Source organism: Neovison vison, chromosome 6 (genome assembly GCF_020171115.1).
Source record: "Neovison vison isolate M4711 chromosome 6, ASM_NN_V1, whole genome shotgun sequence".
NCBI lineage: Eukaryota > Metazoa > Chordata > Mammalia > Carnivora > Mustelidae > Neogale > Neogale vison.
Window position 1 is genome coordinate 54,636,309 of NC_058096.1, and position 16,807 is coordinate 54,653,115.

The 16,807-nt window shown below is 38.3% G+C and overlaps 1 long non-coding RNA gene across 1 annotated transcript in view; it reads right to left on the reverse strand.

Moving 5' to 3' along the window:
* The window catches only part of LOC122908478, a 91,163-nt gene extending 74,792 nt beyond the window's left edge, over positions 1-16,371 (reverse strand). The window contains exon 1 of the long non-coding RNA XR_006384964.1: positions 16,231-16,371. This is a non-coding gene — a long non-coding RNA (uncharacterized LOC122908478). The remainder of the gene's footprint in view (positions 1-16,230) is intronic.
* Positions 16,372-16,807: the final 436 nt, after the last annotated feature.

The window sequence follows — 16,807 nt, forward strand, 5'->3', positions numbered from 1 at the left end:
ACATTATGAGACAGAATATAATTAGGTGCTAAATTGTGTAGTACAGATTGTAAGTACTCCAGGAGGTCATAAAAATGTCTAACGTCCTGTAGAAATGAATAATGGGTCAGGAAATCTGTACTCACTGCCCACTTGTAGGAGCAAGCAGAGAAACCTATAAAATGGAATGAAGGCTTTTAAAATATCTATTATATTTTAATTTTACGTGCAATATACCTCCTCTACCAAACAGTCCTTTTCTTAACTTTTTTTTCCAAATTTGCTTTTTTCTCAGCCTGTTTACAAGTAATTAGAAAATGCCTCAAAGGAAAATAAATAAATGTGCCAACCACCATTTGAAAGAATGTGTAAATTACCGTGAAACAGTGGTATTCAATGAAAAATTAGTAAATTCAGGCTTCATAAAAATAAACCTTTTATTGAAAGCCTGACTTGTTCAAAGCCAAGAAGAAATAGCTATATGAATTCCCCTCCTTCCCACATGAGGGCTAATGAGATCCAAGGACAATTTTATTCATTTAGCTTCAGAATTCAGACCATCTGTTTTAAAATGGGAATTTCACATCCTTCTACATGACACAGATCAAAACAGACAGGGATTTTGTTTCTATAAGGACTCAAACTGTGAGTGTGTGTATCTTTTTGTTCTGGCCAACCTCGCACGTTCAAAGTTGTGTGACTATGTAGCGTAAGCAGTGAGCTGAAGAAGCAAAGCATTAAATTCTATTTCCTAGGCTGCCAGTGACTATAATCTCTCTTCACTTTCTTCATCCCTTCTCCCTGAGTAGCAATCAAACATATTCTACTCCATCAGAACTGAGTAAATAGAGGGGTATCTGGTATTTCGCCTCACCTATCAGCACCATGTGAATACTGGCACATCTTGCAGGTAGTTGGGGTAATACACCGCTACATATCTATACTTTGTGGTTTAAAACCACCATTTTGTTTCACTCATGATTTTGTAAATCAGAAATTTAGGAAGGCTCAGCTTAGTGGTTCATCTCACTGACCTGGTGCCAGCTGGTAGCTGAGGCCAGAGGATCAATATTCAAGAAGTTTCTCTCACTTAACTGCCTGGTAAAGCCGTGGTTCTTCATGCTCACTCGGTGCACAAGTGCATGCACCTGCGTGCTGTCTCCCCCCACTCCCTCTCTCTAGCTCTCTCTCAACAGATGGTGTATCACCCTCCAGGAAGGGTGACAACTAGAGCAAGGCAAGAAAAGGTGCCTTGGCCACAACATTTAAGGAGGCAAGTTCCCAAGTGCAACCTCTGTACTTGTTCAACCCTAAGACTGAATGCTTCCTTAAAATGAAAGCCCCCAAAGTGCAAAATTTATAAACTTTTCTTCCCATTACTCCTGGAACACCATAACATCCTTCTAATTAATATCACCCCCTCTAAACTTCATCTTCCGTTCAGTACATTGAAGCAGATTGCCCGTTAGCGGACCTTCCTGCAATAACTCGCATTAGTACCCTTGTTTAAAGTTTCCAGTGGTCCCCCTGGCTTATAAGTAAAACCCTTACTCTTTAACCTATCATTAAAGTGTTCCCTGATTTGGTGCCATCTCACTTGTTGTTGGTTGAACTGTATCCCCCCAAAAAATATATTCAAATCCTACCCCTCCCATACGTAAATGTGACCTTATTTGGAAGTAGGGCCATTACAGACATAAGAAAATAAAGATGAGGTCTGGATCGGTGGGCTTGTACCCAGTGACTGCTGTCTTTATACGAAAAAGGAAAGAGATCTAGACACAAAGACACAGAGGAGACACAGGAAAGTAGGCCATATGAAAAGACAAAAAGAGAATGAGTGATGCATCCACAAGCCAAAGGATGCCAAAGACTTCCACAAGCCACCAAAGCTAGGAAGAAGCCAGGAAGGAATCTTCCCTGGAGCCTTCAGAAGGAAAATGGCCCTGCCAAAACTTGATTTCAGACTTCTGGCGCCTTGACCATAACACAACAAATTTCTGCTGTTTTAGGCTACAAAGTTTGTGTTAACTTATTATGGAAGACCTAGGAAATTTGTTCAATTCTACCCCCCGTGCTTCCTAACATGCCCCCTTTATTTAGGCAGAGGTTTCTTCCCTGTCCCTAATCTGCCAATCAATTACTACATCTGTCTCTGTCCTTAACCTCCATTAAAAGGACAAAGCAGAGGAGCGTACATACTTATATATTATAGCTGACTTATAGCTGGCATCTTCTGGTACTCTGCCAGTTAGGGCTACTAGTCCCAAACCTGAGTCAGAGCACGTTTGGCGTAGAGTTGCACACATGGGTTAACTTTAAAAAAAAAAATGTTAAGAGGATTTTAAGTTTTCTTAATAAATGCTTAAAGTTAGAAGCAAAACAATTCTATCCCTGTCATGTTCTCTGTCCATCAAAAAGGAAAAGAGAATGTTTAAGTGAGAACTAATTTATAGAAAGAGATCATGCAAAGCTATAGAAGTCCTCCCTTGGCTATTTACCCCTTAGCTGTCAAAAATGTATGAATTACAGTGATTTTAATCACCTGGACCAAAAATGACTTACAAGTGGTAATTCAATAATCTGGAGCTTAAGCAAGGTTGCCCTCATTATTGTTCCCATTTCAGTTGTTGGAAAAAAGTGTATTAAAAGCTCCTCAAGGAATTAGGGATGTCATTTATCCTTTTTCAAAAATGACCTTACATGGTAACATGAGCAAAATAAATACAATTCTTTTTAATGAGGTAGGGAAAGGACATCTTATAAGCACATAGTGATCACTCGGTTGTGAATAAAATTCACGCCAGAGATTGGAGGGACAGTATCAGGAATGTAGGAAGTGATCGCCGGGCTGTATCCTGTTTTAATCAGTTACACCTGGAGCCCTGAATACCCCGGTGGGTACCACATCTATAAGGGAAGTAGACAACCTGGAAGGTATTCAGGTGAGAGAGCAAGAGAGAAAAGAGGCTTGAGGAAAAGTAGCAGAATGCACTGGTGCTTAAATTGAAGGGTATATATATATATAGTAAAGAATCAAACTTAGTTTTTGTGCCCCAAAGTGTAACGCTAATGCAAACAAATGAAAATTATAAGAGGACAAATTTTGAATTGTCATAAAACAAATTTCTAAAAATCAATTTAGTAATTATATATAGTCCCTGGAAATGTTCTTGCAAGGATATGTAACTTTTCACAATAGTAACTTATTTATCTTTATAGCCCTAGCGCATACCACAATTACTTCCATGTAGTAAGTGACTAACACACATTTGATAAAGAGAAATTCCAATGGTCTCATCTAAACCTAGGATTCCAGTATTTTAGGATTCTAAAGAAGCTCAACCATGAGTCAGTCACAAGTAGGTTACATAGTCATAAGTTTCCTTATGTTGGATATGAATCCCTCAGTAAACAAAAAAGAATCCCAAACACCTGTTAAGAATATTTTTGGTGGTACCATGCAGTAACTAAGTGTAAAATGTGAAACACTTAACAAATTCAAAGATTCAAATAAATTATTTCTAATAAACACTTACCCTCTTATTCAAGAAAAAAGTGACCTGCAATTTATCAAATCTTAAGCACAGACGTTACCCTCAGTGTTTTCAGTCATTCCAAAACATTTATTGAATATTAACTGTGTGCCTGGCATGTCTAGTACTTTCAAACAATTTAGCGAGGTAAGTATTAATATCTTCACTTGAAGGCCAAGAGAGTTATGTAAGTTGTCCAAGTTCAGGCTGCTACTAGCCAATATAAAGCATTTGTGCAAATTTTTAAAAAGCAAGGTACCTCTTTCTCAAGACATTTTACTTCCATTTGCCAGAAAATGTGTCACAATGTACGAATTTTACTAGAGCAAGAAACTTTACTGTCCCCTACCATAAAACTAACACATAAATATTCAAATTTATAATATCTATTATATAAATAGTGTACATTTTGGATAGGTTTCTTTGTGCAGTACGCAATCTACTCAACAGTAAATGACAATTTTGTATGAGCTCTGATAAATGAAGCACAAGGAATATTACCCCAAAGTACTCCATTAACTCTCAACCTAAATGAGAATGATCAAGAACTCACATGAATTAAATAACCCTCGGGCTGCATAGGACTACTGTCTCCTTTTGGCATTGTTTCATTCTCAAAGCACTCATAAAATGTATTCACGTGGATGCAAACCCACTGAATACATAGAAAACAACTAATGCTGAATGGATAAGGTTTCTCAGAGAGACCACCATCAGCATCTTCCAGACAAGAGCTGCTTCTCCAAAGCCTATTTTTACCTAAAAGGCAACCTGGAAAATATTCTTAAGATTAGTATAAAATAGGGATGTCTGGATGACTCAGTCAGCTAAGCATCTGCCTTTGGTTCAGGTCATGATCCCAGGGTCTTGGGGTTAATGCTGGCATTGGGCTCCTTGCTCAGCAGGGAGTCTGCTGCTCCCCCTGCTTGTGCTCCCTCAATCTCTCTCTCCAACAAATAAATAAAATCTTTTTAAAAATATATACCTAAAAAAAATCAGTACAAAATAACTGCTCTCACATCAACAAACACTCAGTCTAAACCTGCAGATCTTAATTATCACAAAAATTACTTGAATTAGATTTCATTAAGATATCAAGTGTCTCAGATCAATATTCAGGCAAGTTCTAGAAGGAAGATATTTAGATAACAAAGGTGCTTATGAAAAGATTTTGCCTTTTTCTAGGGAAAGATATCTCACAGTATGAAATGGCCTGAATACCCAATGAAAACAAAAATTCCTCAGAAAAAGCAGTGTGTGTTTATGTGGTGTTTTATTTTCCAAACCACGCTTTTTGGGTCTCTATTGGGTTTTGTGTTACATACTGAGAACACAGTGATGATCAGATTCAGACCATGTGCTCCCCTCATTCCAGCAGGCACAATTAATGTAAAAAAGGAGTGTGATATGTGCTACCATAGAAATCTAGAAAAAGTGTGATAGGCCCTCTTGTTCTGTTCTCCGTACATGATTTCTTAGAATTTAGGTAAACAAAGCTTACAAAAATGTAAGTAAGATTTAACATTCACTTAAAAACACTAATCACTACCATCATACCTGGCACACAGTAAATATGTAATAGATGTGGAATGAATAAATAGATGGACTTCCTAGCTAACTAAAGTCAACAGTAAGCAAACATCCACATCAATTATAAAAGAAGTGTTCATGAATACAAAATATTTTTAAATAGCCAGAAGCCTAAGGCAATTTGAATTGAGAAAAAAAGGCCATTTAAATACAAACCTCATACTGACCGGCTTAAAACATACATAAATTATTTGTGAGGTCTCTTACGGCTATTTAATGATATATTTTCAGCACCTCCGTAGCACATTTATTTTTATTTGCGAAGTCATGTGGACTTCCCCCTCTCCCCAAATCCCAACCAGATCTATCACTCTGGCTTTGGCAAGAGTAATCAATTATAAGGAGCTCTAATAATTCCCATTGTTTTCAGCCACCCAGAGAAGATTTGGGTTTAAAAGCAAAGAGAGGTAGAGGAGGATTTCTTGGTGTCCAGAGGGTATCAATACCCCGAATTTCAACTTTTCAAGTGGATAATGAGAGATGAAGGTTTGTAGCTTCAACAATTTTAACCACCGTTTACTAACCAAGCCTCTCCAGAGATATTTTACCGAAACAGAAACAAAACGCTACAGACAGTATGCACTTTCTCTTCTAGTTCTGTGCTTTAAAGTCTTTTTGGTTTTTGTTTTTGTTTTTTTTAACTTCGTCTCACATTCTAGTATAAACAACCCGAGGATGGAAAGTCAGTCTGTGCCGGTCTGTCTCACAAGCACCTGCCCGGCATCATACCTCAATGAAGCATTTCTTAAAATGCTCTAGGGTGACTGTCCTAGACAGTAAGCCATCTCACACAGGAAACTCAGAAGTTGGCACTTTTTAAAAAATACTCTTAGGCAATGTCTGATGAGAAGAATCACAAAACTCTAGAATTCAAAGAGGACTTAGCACTGTCTAAAATACGGTTGTCAGCGATTTTTTTTTTTTTTTTTTAATCTGTGCGCTTCTTCCACCCTAATTCCCACCACCACTTACCAGAAAACACTTCCGAAGTTTCTAGAAGGAGTCTACGGAACTGTAGAAGAGGAAGAAAGGAGGTCCTAACCAAAGCGCAAACTCACACCCTCACTGGAGCGTCGCGGTGCGCCTTCGCCCTTGGCCTTTTCCGCTTCCGGTTCCCTCTCGCCCCTGCGGCTCCTTGGCTGGCGCTTGCGCAGAGGACCCGGCCCAGGGGCCTAAATGGGCCCCTGCAGAACCCCAGTTGTCTAAACTCCCTGAGAGAATAATGGGGCACGTCACCATCACCGATGCCGGAAAGAGACATTTATGTCTTGCTTTGTTCTTTTCTTAAGCTCCAAATTAGGCTTCCTATATGCCGTATGGACTTTTATTCCTGAATTTTGGCCCAACTCCTCAGGCTTGACCTACTGGCCTCAAAAATACGAGGCAGTTGCATTGCCTCTCTACCTCCTTGTAACTGTAGTAATCGGTTATGTACTCTTAATTAGAATAAACACGAGTAACTATTCACTCAGTTCCATTCACGGAATCACAGATAACTCTGCTAAAAATCAACAGACGAGACACCAGAGAGAGGCCACCCAGCATCAAGAGATAGTCCTATTAGTCATTTGTGTAGCGGAAGAATTATGCACCAAAAGGAATAGTATGTCGCCTAACGCCAAGCATGTATTATAAGTTTTTGACATAATTTTAACTGTAATTATTTTGACCATGTCTCTTATTAATACCCGGTATTGAAATGTGTGTGTGTGAATCTTATATATATATATATAACTTCTCTTAGATTAAGTCCCATTCATATTATAAACGTTCTCAAATATTAGTCATTAACAGGCAGAATAAATAAAATATTGCATTACCATTGGGAAATGTATGTAACTACCCCATACCACACTTGCAAAGAAGACCCATTCCTCAGCAACTCGATGAAATTTTGGAACCAAAAAAAAAAAGAAAGAAAGAAAAAAATTTGGAACCATTTATGCCTACAGTTTATGTAGAACAATTAAATAGGAACAGACAATTTGAATTGCACAATTAAGGTGGCAAAAAGCAGGTTCCAAAATACTAAGAACTTTGTATACTGAAAGACTGATAAGTTAGTTCTTGATTCAAAAAGAGAAATAACTAAGTATGAATTTCTTTTTGAAAAATAGATATTATGTTTGCTCTCTAGGTCCGATGAATAAATACACGTTTCTACCATATCTTCCGAAGGTGTGTATGTGCAGGTTTTGTAAGGAACTGCACAGACAGAAACATTAAAAATCCGTGTATATATTAGCAACAGAAGAAAATCATAAAAGAGGTGCAGACCTTTCTGCCTATGGGTCCTCTCCCCACGCTATAATAAAAGCACATTTAAGGGCACCTGAGTGGTGCAGTCGATTACGCCTTCATCTCTTGGTTTTGGCACAGGTCGTGATCTCTGGATTGTGGGATCCAGCCCCACACAGGACTCTGCACTCAGTGTGGAGTCGGCTACATTTTCACTCTCCCTTTCCCTCTGCCCCTCCCACTGCACTCTGGCTTGCAGTGTCTCTCTGTCTCTCTCTCTCTCAAATAAATAAGTAAATCTTTAAAAAAAAAAAAAAAAAGAGAGAGAGAGAGAGAGAAGCACCAATTTTTTTTTTCTAACAAATCATTAAAAGAGAGGTTTCCTCGGTACTTATAGGGTGGAATTTTTGTGTCCCTCTAGCTTTTTTCATTAAAAAAGTTTCTCACTACCCCCACAAGTTTGGATAGAAATAAAAATTCCTAATACTTCCTTCCAGGTCTATATAAATTTCCCCCAACTTCACTCCTCTCCTCTATTGAAATCAAATGTACATCTGGTTTACACAGACACAGCATAGTGCTAGGCAACTAGTAAGTACTCACATTCATTCAACAGATATTTATTGTAAATATATACCAACATTGTATTACGTGCTGGTGTACTAAGGAGCATAAAAATACATAAAAAAATATCCAGCACTCCTGGTTTATAATTTAAACCAATAAAATGAATACAAATACAAATAAAATTGAACAGTAAAGAGGAGAAGGAATGGAATGGGATGGAATGGAATAAAATGCTAAAATGAAAAGGAATAGGAAAATTATTTTTTACTTTTGTCTTCTTACATAATTATCATGCCTATAATACTATAAAAAGCTTAAGGACATAGTCTATCCTATTTTTTGTCATATCTTTAACACCTGCCACAGTTGAGAATATAAATTTAAGTGAGTAAATAAATAAATAAATAAATAGTAAGGTGTTACACAATAGAAACAGAAAATGCTATGAGTACTAAAAAAAACACTGTGAATAAACCACTCAAGCATTAAAGAATCAGCTTATTAATTGTTACTGAACTAAATTATGTAAATGTTTTCTCCAATTCTTATTTCTTGAAATCCATCATTTATGCCTTTGAAGTGGGGACTGAGGTTTTAGAAGTGACATTCTTATTGATCTTTAGAGCAAAACCTAAATCTTTCAGGAGTAGTTCAGGCTGGATTGTTCAGTTTATCCTAACAGGATGTAGTTTTGTATGTAAGTATGCATGTAGTTTTCTAAATATTAAAATATTCTTTTTAATCATATTCCTCATGGAGAAATTGTCTGAACAAAAACCAAATGCTGAAGCAAGGCCCCAAGCTTCTAAGCTGTTTTTACTGAGTGAGAGGGGATCCTGACACCTTATTACCCAATTCTACTGGAAACCCTGGCATGCAGGAATTAGCAGCCCATGGGCTCTACAGGTCTGAAACTTCGAACAGGTTTGAAACACGGAACAGAGTGCCAGAGGTCTGATACCTGACTTTAAAAAAAAAAAAAGAGAGAAATGGGGTTACATAAAACCCCATGCTCAAACACGCACATCTGACTTCCACCCAGGATATAGCCCTGACCTCTTTAGAAATTGCAGAGTAAGCCAAGAAATCAGCTCCAAGGATTATGTGCTCTGCTTTGCTTCAGGAGCCCCAATTTACATCCTAATGGTTCTGAGGAGTTTCCATGACCAAACCTAAGAACAAAAGGCAAGAGACCTGAAGGCTCACAAGTGACGCATGCTGGCTACTCTGGACACAGGCCAGTTTGTACCCCACTCTCTGAGGAATGCAAACGGTATGTTCAGGATTGAACTGCTTTCTCCTTGTTGTACATAAATTATTCATTACCCCCTCCTTTTGTACATTTTGTCCTCTATCTTCTCTGTGTTCACCCTGCTTTCACTTTTCTGGTTTTTCTCTAAGCTACCTCAATTGCCTTGGGCTCAGAAACTTAAATAGAAAACCAGATTTATTAGCTAAAAAACGGAGTCAAAATTTTATTTTCAACATGAGAGAGCAGGGGGGAAAAAGCTGTTTTGTGATGTCTTTGATACTCAGCTTTTCAGAAAGCAGTTGCTTACATTACTGTTTTAAATCTTTGAACTATGTGTCCTAACATTCAGTGATTGCACGCTAACAATTGCACTAAAACATAGAATGTTACGGAAACTCGTTTCTGTAAGTCAGTGCCTCCACATGAACAGCAGGGGGCAATAGCATACCAAGAATGGTGGAACCGGTCCCAGGCTCTCAGAAACTCGGTTGAATTGCTGCACTGGGTCTGTGCACAACCCCACGATGATCTCAGCTCTGTGATGAAGTCTTTTGTTTTGTGTCCTATCTTACAATGCTCTGTTCAGTCTTCTATATGAGTTGTGACTTATTCAGACAGCATTTCGCTGTGACAGTTTAGCTTAAGAAAAAGAAAGGTGAAAGAGAAAGAAAAAGAGGAAAGAGGAAGGGGAAAATTAAAATGCGTCCAACTGAAACACATAGACAAGGAAGAAGTAATCTTACGTGTACTTAAAGTTTGTCCCTTCTGTGTTCCCATCCACTTGAATCCTGTAGACTGTTTTTCTGGATGGCAGGCTACAATAATTCCCCACTTCCCTCACCCCATACCACACACCCATTTCATTCGACCACCTCTGCCATACAGTTTTCTGTTAAAACAACAGATGTCTTTATAAAAAGAAAAAAAGAAGAAAAAAAAAACCTGTTTTAAGCCAAATACTTGACTTTTGAAAAGAATTCAAAAAACTCCTATGTCATGTTCTGGCCTTTAGTCAAGCTTCCCAGTATAGAATTTTAATGTTTTTATGCTTTCTGAACATTTTTAGTCAAGATACATTACACTGATATGTTTCAATAAAAACTCTTTCCCTGTAAATTCATACCTTCACATAAATTGTGAAAAGCCATAGTTGTGAAGTTATATCTGATGTGTTTGGGGTGGAAACTAAAATATTAGAGATTTTTAAAAGATTTTATTTATTTATTTGAAAGAGAGACAGTGGGAGCAGGGAGAGGAGGAAGAGGAGAGGCAGAGGGAGAACCAGAGTCCCGGCTGAGCAGAGAGCCCTACATGGGGCTTGATCCCAGAACCCCAGGATCATGACCTAAGCCAAAGGCAGATGTTTTACTGAGCCATCCAGGTGGCCCATAAAATATTAGAGATATTAAAATTATACTCAAGGATTATTCCCATTACACTAGGCAGGAGTTTAGTAATCTAGTTCTCAAAGTCAGCAGGGATGAAAGTACTTTCATGCATAAATTGAGTTGTACCCCAAAATATAATTCTCACAAGCCTGGCTTCCTCTTCTACCTAGGCTGGAATACCCAGAGTTATGAACATATTCCTATTGAGTTATTGATTTATGACCGTGGACTGGCAGCAGTAATATTATTTTAACATCTTGCACGAAAATTCCGCTCAGAGGGGTTGCCTTGTTACCTCTCTGACTGACAGGGCCCTATCTGATCCTCTTTGATTTGTCCCGGCTGGCCTATCTCCTACGTCCTGCATACCCCACTCTAGCCTCCCCAGCCTCTTTGCTGTTCTGGGAAAACATACCAGGTAGTCCTGTGCCTGGAGGCCTTTGCTCCAGCTGTTCTCTCTCATCAGGATAAATCTTACCTCACTTATCCAAATGACTCATTCCTTCACCGACTTCAAGAGTTTGTGCAAAAGTCACCTTTCCAATGAGGCCTTCCTTGACCACCTATTTAAAATGGAATATTGCCCTCACCCCTTCTCCTTTATTTTCCTCAAGAGCACTTAGCATCATCAAGTATGCTATATGTTACATATATAAATAAAATATGAGATGAGATATCTGAGACCAAACACATCAACCATTAGAGGGCTTGCCTCTGCTAGTAGGACAAAGAAAGTTGGTTGATTCCAGAACAATACCCAACTCTACACTTCACTTAAAAGACAAAGACATGCCTAAAATAAAATAATTCAGAAATGCTAATAATTAAATAAAATAATTCAGAAATGCTAATAATTCTTCATGCTAATGAAGAAAGGATGGACAACGGTATACCAAGAAAATGCAAATAAAAAGAAAGAACTGCAATTTTGAAATCCAAACAACTAGAGTTCAGTCCAAAACCATGACTGAAACAAAGAGCACCTGATAATGCTAAAGGCTACAATTCACAGTGAAAATAAAATATTTATGAAAGATATGTAACAAATAATACAGCAGCTTCTTTCATATAGCAGAAACTACAAGAGATTCAAAGAAAATAGAAACACGTAAATAATAGCAAACTTTAGTACACTTCTCTTAGTCCAAGACAAAAAAATAATTTATAATAATTGACTCTTCACATATAATAAACACATGTATACCTAAAATAATTAAGTAAAGAAAAATACAAATATTATGCATCAACAATACCATAAAAGTAAAAATTCAATTTATCCAAAGGATACAAAAATGCAGATTCAAAGGAGTACATATTCCCCAATGTTTATAGCGGCATTATCAAATATATATATATATATATATATATATATATATATATAACTCAGCCATCAAAAAATGAGATCTTTCCATTTCAACGACGTGGATGGAGCTAGAGTGCATTTTTTTAAAAAGATTTTATTTGTATTTATTTATTTGACAGAGAAAAAGCAAGAGAGCACAAGTAAGGGGAGCAGCAGAGGGAGAGGGAGAAGCAGACACCCCTGCTGAGCCCGATGCAGGGCTCAGAACCATGGGATCATGACCTGAGCTGAAGGCAGACACTCAAACCACTGAGCCACCAAGATGCCCCAAGATCTAAAGTGTATTGTGCTAAAGTGAAATAAGTCAGTAAGAAAAAGACAAACACCATACAATCTCACTCTTACGTGGAATTTAAGAAAGCAAATGAACATATGGGAAGGGGAAAAAGGAAAAAAAAGAAAAATACCATGAGACTCTTGGCAATGGAGAACAAACTGAGAATTGATGGAGGGAGGTGGGTGGGAGAAGGACTAGATGGGTGATGAGTATTAAAGAGGACACTTCTGATGAGCTCTGGTGTTGCATGTAAGTGATGAATCACTGAATTCTACTCCCTAAACCAACATTGCTCTGTATGTTCACTAACTAAAATTTAAAAAGGGGCGCCTGGGTGGCTCAGTGGGTTAAGCCTCTGCCTCCGGCTCAGGTCATGATCTCAGGGTCCTGGAATCGAGCCCCGCATGGGGTTCTCTGCTCAGCAGGGAGGCTGCTTCCCCCCTCTCTCTCTGCCTGCCTCTCTGCGTACTTGTGATCTCTCTTTCTCTCTCTCTCTCTGTCAAATAAATAAATAAAATGTTTAAAAAGAAATCCATCACTATCAAAACATTAAGAAAGACTTCCCATCTTGAAATTTTAAATTTTTCTACTAAACATAGCCTGGCTCAAAGGGAAATACCAATTGATACAGAGAATTTTCAGGAAAAAAAAAAAAAAAAACTAATGAAGGGACGCTTGGGTGGCTCAGTCCGTTGGGCATCTACCTTTGGCTCCCATCATGATTTCAGGGTCTTAGGATCCAACTCCATGTCCTGCCTCCTGCTCAGTGGGGAGTCTGCTTCTCCCTCTACGTCTGCCCCTCCACCTCCACTCTCTCCTCTTTCTCTCTCTCAAATAAAAAAATAAAATCTTTTTAAAAAATAATGAAAATATGGCATCAGAGTCTGCAAGATAATGTTGAGTGTTTATAATAAAATTCATAGATTTAAATATTTATATCAATAAAAATGAGACAAATAAGTGAGTGAGACATCACACTCAAAAAGTTAGAAATACTTAAGTCTTGTTTGGGGGTTTGTTTTTTTTTCCAATTTGGATTTAATTTTTTTTTAATTAACCTAGATTAGAAAACAACCTGAAAAAAACTAAACCTAGTTGCATTAAACTACGTTTAGCACTTTTATAATTAGCTATAATATTGGTACTGTTATTTTGAAACTATATATTATAGGAAAAAGTAAGTAATTTTGTTAATATTATTAGGTATCATGGGTTTCAGCAGAAAAGTGATGTAGTATAAAATCAAATCGGTTAAGTAAAAACTTCTATAATGTTTCATTAGAATTGGAATATCAGCACAACTTTATGATTCATTTTTATCTTCTTTGAAAGATATATATTCTAGATTTTGCTTTGTAAAGTCTGAAAAGTAACAACAAGCTATTTAGCCATGAACATCCTTAAGGGCATGGATCGCTGTCACCAAATAGGATTTCCACTGAAAGTAATGAGGACTCCTTCGACAAACTGCTGATTTTGGTCTAGGACAGTAAATGCTCCAATATGACACTGGGACTCTTACAGCATCAGAAAGCAAGGAAGCTATTAAAACATTTGTGGTTGTCAAATGAAGTTAGGAGCCAAAGATGGGCAATTTGAGCTCTAAAATGAATAATCACTGCAATTACATAAAAAAGAAAATAGAGTTTCCAATAGAATCAATGGAAAACTCCTAGAAGCAACAGGATTTTCAATACAGTAGCAAGATGTAAAATGACATATAAAAATCAATATCTCAGTATACTTAAGCAATAAGCAGTTATAGGGAAAAATAGAAGACCTGACCTTGTATACAGTAATGACAAAAAAAATACAGTAGGAATAAATTTAACAAGAAATGGGCAAACCCTCTATGAGGAAAACTTCAAAGACTTCCTAAAAGACACAAAGCTGGAATGTGAATAAAAGAAAAAGTGAAACCATACTCTTCAATAGAATTATGCAAAATCATAAATTAATACCAATTTTTAGAAGTATTTTCATGGTTGTAGATTCCATACTTTATATGGAAAAATAAATAAATGAGAATATCCAAAAAAGAGGAGGGGGAAAAAAAACAGTAATGAAACAGGCCTAGCCCTACCAGATATTGGAATATATTATACAGTTCTTGCAATTAAAACAGTATATTAACACAAGAGTTGACAATCAGATCAATGGAAAAAAATAGAAAATAAAGATGTAGACTCAGGTACAATGCAGAAATTTATGTATTTCTCACTGGGAGAAAAGTGTACTTATTAAAACTAGATATTGTTTGAAAAACTAAATGCTACTTTGAAAATAAATAAAATTGGATATAATATCACCTAAGTGGAATTCCAGAAAAAAATCAAGAAAAAAATTTTTTCAACTTGGATCGTATAATGAAGAACCAATATGAGTATCCAAATTGAAGGAGATTCTGGTAAACCACTGGCCTGAACTTTTCAAAAATGTCAATGCCAAAAAAAATAAACAAAAAAGGCTGGGGAAGTGTTTTAAATTTAAGGGATCTCAAGAGGCTTGATAACTAAATGCGATCTGTGATCCTTGTTAACTCCTGGATTTATGTTTTACAAACAACGATAGAGTAAAAGCAAGGTTTTAGCGGGGGTGGGGGGGATCAATTGAGGAAATAATATGAACTATACAGTCGATTATAATAATGTAATAACGTTGAGAGGATTCGGACTTTCTGTGTCTTAAGAGTTTATGATCCATTGTCTAAAGACACTGCATTGTAATCCTATAGGACAGTAGTCCTCAGTAGGAGTAATTTTGCTGCTCTCTCCCCTACACACATTTGGCAGTGGTTAGAAACATTTTTGGTTGTCGCAGCTGGGGGAAGGGAGGGCTGTTGCTGGCATCTAGCGTGTAGAGGCCAAGGATGCTACTAAACATTGTACAAAGAGCAAGACAGCTCCTCCGCCCACCCCCCAAACAAACAAAAAAAAAATCATCTTGCCTAAAATGTCAGTAGCGCCGCGGTTGAGAAACCTCGGTGGGCGAGAACCCCTTATTCTTAGGGGATAGCTAGATATCAGGCTGGGATAAATGAAACCGTCCTTCGAGCAGGTGAAAACACTGGTAACATTTAAGGGCGAGAGGTTATGAGGTTCATAACTAACTCCCAAACTGTTCAACAGAAACCACTGTACGTGTCCTTCCGCCCGGACTTCCCTCCTCCCTCCGGGACCCAGGAGGGTCGCCCCCCACGCTAGCGTGGAGCTGACGGGCGGAGCCTGCGCGGTGAGAGGAGCCTGCCAGTGGCCACTGCGCAGGCGCCGGGCAGCTCGCCGCACTCCCGCTGCGTTTTTCCAAAAGTTGCAGTCCAGCGGGTGGACCACCATCCAGCGCAGCTGCACACAACAGAGAAGGGAAAAGAAAACTCCCCGGGGGCTCCGCTGGCTTCTCTGAGCGTGACAGAGATGCTTTCCCACTAGAAGCCCGGAAGCCTCCTCCTTTGCAATCGGATGAGGGCTGCAGTGTGCACCACTCATTCTTATAAAGCCCCTGCTAGGAAGAGCCAGTTGTGTTTGGGCCCGCGGTGCCTGGCCATCCCCTTCCAGGCTGGATTCTGCAGAGGTGAGTTTTTATGCTCTCTTTAGTGCATTCCCCTTCCCGCATCTGACACGCCTGGGCAGTCAGTACTCCATCTCGTGACACCACTGACTGAAAGTGCCCCGGGCAGGCGCATTCCACACCCAGCACCTCACCAGCAAGCGCTAATCTAGGTGACGTTTAAAATACCTTAAAATTCTTTAGCCTAGAGTCCCTTAATCAAGGAGTTGGCACACTTTTCCTGTGAAGAGCCAGATACAACTATTTTAGGATTGGCACACCAGGAACGGTCTCAGTCGCACAGTTGTCTCCTGTTTCAACAACCTCTTAAAAAACAAACAAAAAATCTTAGCTGCTGGCCTTATAAAAACATGCACATTATAATGATTAGATTGATCACTCACTTTACCCAGCTTCTTTCAGGCCTGCACCCACCCGTCCCAGATCCCACTACAGTTTTGCAGTAAAGCCTTGGGTTCCCCAGGGCTGTAACCCACCTGAGTTTCGTGGCTTCGCCTTCCCAGATTTGTTTTCCATCTTCTGGGTGCCTCCACCTGCACCTCTACTCCTCCTCCCTGCCGGATGGCCCCTGGTGAGTTCCTGAGTCAGCAAGGCTACCAAGAAACCGGCAGAGGAGCAGCCAGACCCTTCTCTACTCTAAAATGCCAGTTGATTCCTATCTAGGAGCAAAAGCCAAAGTTTCTACATTGTGAATAAATTAGAATAAAGGTAATACAGGAATATGTCAAGCAATTGTGCTTTTATAGCATTTTTTCTCGTGATAAATGTAATCTATGTCCACTATAGTAATTGGGAAAATACTGAAATATGTATAGAAGAATGTAAAAATCCTCCATAACCTAACCGACAAAAAGAGAAAAAACAAACTACTAAATGTTTATGTATTCTTTAGGTCCTTTTCCCAATACAGATCCTTAGGATGAATTACTGAACAACTGGATTTTTTAAAAATATTTCTTAAGTAACTTTTGTTGAAGTCCAAAATATAGAAAAGTGTGCAAACTATAAATGTACAGTTCAGTAAACTTACAAAGATACAAAGACTAAAGCAGA